At 40.4% G+C, this 4,989-nt stretch overlaps 1 pseudogene across 1 annotated transcript; it reads left to right on the top strand.

Annotated features, from left to right (window-relative positions):
* The first annotated feature begins 4,158 nt into the window (after positions 1-4,158).
* LOC145505002 (HIG1 domain family member 1A, mitochondrial pseudogene) lies at positions 4,159-4,576 on the top strand (annotated as a pseudogene). Its single transcript, XR_014052698.1, has one exon. The product of XR_014052698.1 is annotated as an HIG1 domain family member 1A, mitochondrial pseudogene (transcript).
* The last annotated feature ends 413 nt before the right edge of the window (positions 4,577-4,989 follow it).

The following is a 4,989-nucleotide window of genomic DNA, read 5'->3' as shown; positions in this document are numbered from 1 at the left end:
CTGAGTTATGCAGATTTTCCAAATGTTAGAATACATGTCCTTACACAATATCAAAAATCTCACATTTGCTAATATCACTTCTCTCATCGAAAAAAAAATGTAGTCAATGAAAATGCACTTGAGATTTAATAAAATTAATTTTTACTGCTTTATTTATGATATTCTTAAGTGAAATTGGCATTTCCTTTAGTAAGCGGTATCTAAGAATACAGTGATTACCAATACAGTTTGGTATCATTGCCTTGATTTGTGCTAGGCTCCCAGAAGTTTTCCCCACTAATACTTTTGCTCCATTAGTGCAGATGTTAACACAATGAAAAAAAACAAATAACATACAAGTGTTATTATAAAAGTAGTTTTGTTCTCACAGACTCCCTAAAAGATCAGGGACCTTGAGATGTTCATGAACCATTCTTTAAGAGTCACTGCTCTAAGCTTAGAAGTGAAGCTGCCTTGTCAAAAGATATGTATAACTTTATCTTTACTGAACAGTGCCACACCCTTTTCCAAAGTAGTTATATTAATTGATATTCTCATCAACAGCCTATTAGAATTCCCACCTCTCCACATTATCACCACCAGTTGGTATCACATTGGTACTTTACTGTGGTGAATGTTGCATTGGCAATGAGGGGAACCAGGTGGAGCAAGTCTTCCTATATTTACTGGTTTTATGAACTCAGTCTTTTATGAGGTACCTGTTCAAATTTGCCTGTATTCAACTGGGTTACCTGACTTTTGCATAATGACTTGTGTGAATTTTTTTAATGCTTCCTTTTTAAAATTTTATCATTTATTTATCTTTGGCTGCACTGGGTCTTTGTTCCTGTGCCCAGGCTTCTCATTGAGGTGGCTTCTCTGGTTGGGTAGCACGGGCTCTAGGCGAGTGGGCTCAGTAATTGCGACACATGGGCTTATGGCATGTTATCCCAAAGCATCTGGACTCCCCAGACCAGGGACAGAACCCATGTCCACTGTATCTTCCCATGCTGTGGCTTGAGTTTTCACTCTCTGAGGTATCATTTTATGAAAAGGTTCTTTAATGTCATCTAATTTATCAATTTTTTTGGCTTTGCTTTTTATATTAAGAATTCTTTCTCTATTACAAAGTTATAAAAATGATTCCACATTTTCTTCCTAAAACTTAGAGCTTTTAATTAAAAACACATTACTTGTGTTAACATGTAATGAGTTTATTTTTTAATAAGTATTTAGATTTTGAGTTTTAATTTCTAATGCAATAGACATTAATAGGAATTTATAAACAAAAGCTCTATGGGGGTCCTCAATAATTTTTAAGACTGTAAAGGAGTCTTGAAACCAGAGTTCAAGAACCATTGTCCTAGAGAAACTTTTTAAAAATTATTAATTAATTATTTTTGGCTGTACTGGGTCTTTGCTGCTGCATGGGGTGAGGGTGGGGGGACTTCCCTTGAGAAACTTTTGCATTGTGCCCTAGAGGTAACACTGTGCCTAGAGGCACAAGATTTTTTAGTAGCATTGTTTAGCATAGCCTGAAACTGGAAACAATTCGAACATTTATCAAAAATAGAATAGATAAATTACCAGTTAAATATAGTTACAACGGAACAGTAGATAGCTGAGAAAGTGAAAACATAAGCCGTGGATGCTGTACACAACAACGTGGATGAATCTAACATAACACTGCACAAAAGCAAGGCACAGGATAATGTCTATATTATGACTCATGTCTTTAAGTTTTTGTAACGGGCAAAATGAAACTAGATTTAAAGGATCCAGTATTCTAGCCTGGAGAATCCTGTGGACAGAGGGGCCTGGTGGGCTGCTATCCATGGGGTCGCACAGAGTAGGACATGACTGAAGTGACTTAGCATGCATGCATGCATAAGGATGGATAAACTGTATCCTGTATAAGTCCTGTTGTATAGCACACAGGAACTATATTCAGTATCCTGTGACAAGCCATAATGGAAAAAAATATATATGTATAACTGAATCACTTTGCTGTTCAGCAGAAATTTTTTTTCTAATTAATTATTTTAATTGGGGAATAATTACTTTACAATATCATGACAGTTTTTGCCATACATTAACATGAATCGGCACAGGTATACATGTGTCCCCCGCCCTATCCTGAACCCCCCAACCCACCTCCCTTCCCACCCCATCCCTCCAGGTTGGGTGCCCTGCTTCATGAATCAAACTTGCACCGGTCATCTGTTTTACATATAGTAATTGTACAGCAGAAATTTTAATACAACATTGTAAACCAACTACACTTTAATAAAATTTAAAAAATAAAGGATACTTGCATAGCTGATAAAATATACATTAGTTGGTAAAACACAGAAAAGCAGTGAAACAATTGCCATAAAACACAGAATAAAGGTGATTTTAACTGGAGGGTGGGGTGGGGAGTTTGTGCTTCTGGGGAGCCAGCGATGTTCTATATCTGATCATAGTACTGGTTATATAGGTGTTCATTTTATAAATTACTCTTTAAACTATTTATATATGTTTTATGCATCTTTCTAGATGTATTATGTATGCTTCATTTAAATTTCTAAAAGTAATATTCTTCAAAGAAATTTCACATACATTTTAAACAAAGGTCTTTTGATCTTCTAATTACCCCTGTGGCTCCTGTGAAAACCTGTCTGTATTAGTCAGGGCCCCACCAAAAAAGAAATCACTTATTATATCTGTGTGAAGTTGGTAATTTGAGGAGAGCTTAACAAAGGGACTCTACAAAAATGTGGGCAGGATTTAAGGAACCCAAAAGTGTTAATAAGATACCCTGGCATTAGTAACTTAGTAGTACCATTACCACATACAGGCTTTGGGGGCAGGGAGAGAAAGGCAGTATGAGAACCAGGAAACAGAGGTCTGCGCAAAGAGCTGCTTGGTGGGAGCTAGGACCTCTAGTGGAAGGATGCAGCCTGTTCACAGCGCCGTGACTATAGAGTGTAAATATGCTGACCTAACTCTTCTCCCTTCCTCTGATCCTCTCTCAGAGCTCCCTTGTTTTTGAACTGGACTAGAAACCAGAAGGAAAAGACGCAGTGCATTTAGATCAACCTCCCAGGGAATGAGCTTCCAAGATGGCTCAATGGTAAAGAATCCACCTGCCAGTGCAGGAAACACAGGAGACACGGGTTCAATCCCTGGGTGGGGAAGATCCCCTGGAGGAGGGCATGGCAAGCCACTCCAGTATTCCTGCCCAGAAAATCCCATCGACAGAGGAACCTGAGGCCTACAGTCCATAGGAGTGCAAAAGAGTTGGGGGCAACTTAGCAATTAAGCACACATGCATCCAGGGAATGCGGCCGAAGGAAGGATAGAGAGTAGATCTGGAGGGATGAGAAGTTGGTCACATGTTCACCTAAAGCTAAAACGTTAGCTGCCTCCATTATTTTTCTTTTAAAGCACAGGGGTCTGGGGGAAAGGGAAACATGACTGCTGCTGCTGCTGCTAAGTCGCTTCAGTCGTGTCCGGCTCTGTGCGACCCCATAGACGGCAGCCCACCAGGCTCCGCCGTCCCTGGGATTCTCCAGGCAAGAACACTGGAGTGGGTTGCCATTTCCTTCTCCAGTGCATGAAAGGGAAAAGTGCAAGTAAAGGCGCTCAGTCGTGTCCGACTCTTAGCGACCCCATGGACTATAGCCTACCAGGCTCCTCCATCCATGGGATTTTCCAGGCAAGAGTACTGGAGTGGGGTGCCATTGCCTTCTCCGGAAACATGACTAAGTTGACATAAAACATAGCTTATATAATCTCTCTTCTGCAGCAGGTCACAGGGCCTAAGCTGGTACTCAAGGCTACCTTCTATCACCTATTTCTTTTCTTGTGATTTTCTATCAGCACTTTGACTGAATGTTTTTGCTTGTTTGTTTTGTTTTGACCCCTCTCCTTGTTCCAGGCTGGAGAAATAAAGATGCTTTTGACTGCTTCTCTAAAACCCAAAATTTATATATCTGGGATATGAGGCGTGTTAGTTTTATCTTCAGTTTAGGCAGATGTACTTTGCCAGTGACCAGACTTGGCCTCTGGGCCAAAGAATGCTAAGAGGTTGTCCATTGCACCCCTGAGTTCTTTTTTTAAAATCTTTTAAAGATTGAAGTACAGGGGACCGGGAGAAGCCGGCTGGACAGCGGGTGCCGGAGTCGGGTTAGAATCAGGAAGATTCTTCAATCACTATGCCAAACGACACAGATGTTTCTCTTTCTTCATATGATGAAGATCAGGGATCTAAACTTATCCGAAAAGCTAGAGAGGCACCATTTGTCCCCACTGGAATGGCAGGTTTTGCAACAATTGTTGCATATGGGTTATATAGACTGAAGAGCAGGGGAAATACTAAAATGTCTGTTCACCTGATCCACACACGTGTGGCAGCCCAAGGCTTTGTTGTGGGAGCAATGACTCTTAGTATGGGCTATTCCCTGTATCAAGAATTCTGGGGAAAACCTAAACCTTGGAAGAGGAGATGCTGTCTTGGTCTCGTTGGTGGTGCTTGCTTTAGTTAGACACCTCATATTGAGGTTATATGTTTGTGCTGAAAATAAATTGTTTGGGTCAGACAAGAACATGGTAATGTGAATATTGGCTTCCTTTCTTGCAGGCTTGATTTGCCTGGTGACCAAGATACTGGTGACTAGCTCTCTAGCTAGGTCATTCGGAGGAGTCAGATCAGCACAAGAGAAACATGTCACTTTTAAATACATTTGATAGCGGTACCTGGTCCACCTTCTTAAACCCTTCTGATGAAATTAGTTCTAAAGAAGACAACATGCCCATCCTGAAAATGCTCCCAGTTGCTGCAGAATATCATATGCTTTTGATGTAATGTAGGAATCCTACTTACCCCAGTTAATTTAACTTTCTGACTGCCTTGTGGACTGAGTACTGTTTTAAGGGCTGGTTGGCTCTTGAGGAACCCTTTCAGAACAGTGCATGGAATACAACATTATAAACCTCCCTGTAAGTCTGTGTGTGTGTTTAAACCAA

Source organism: Giraffa tippelskirchi, chromosome 5, assembly GCF_054371585.1.
Source record: "Giraffa tippelskirchi isolate mGirTip1 chromosome 5, T2T-mGirTip1v1.2.pri, whole genome shotgun sequence".
In the NCBI taxonomy this organism is placed as follows: Eukaryota; Metazoa; Chordata; class Mammalia; order Artiodactyla; family Giraffidae; genus Giraffa; species Giraffa tippelskirchi.
This window is presented reverse-complemented; position numbering and strand designations above follow the sequence as displayed.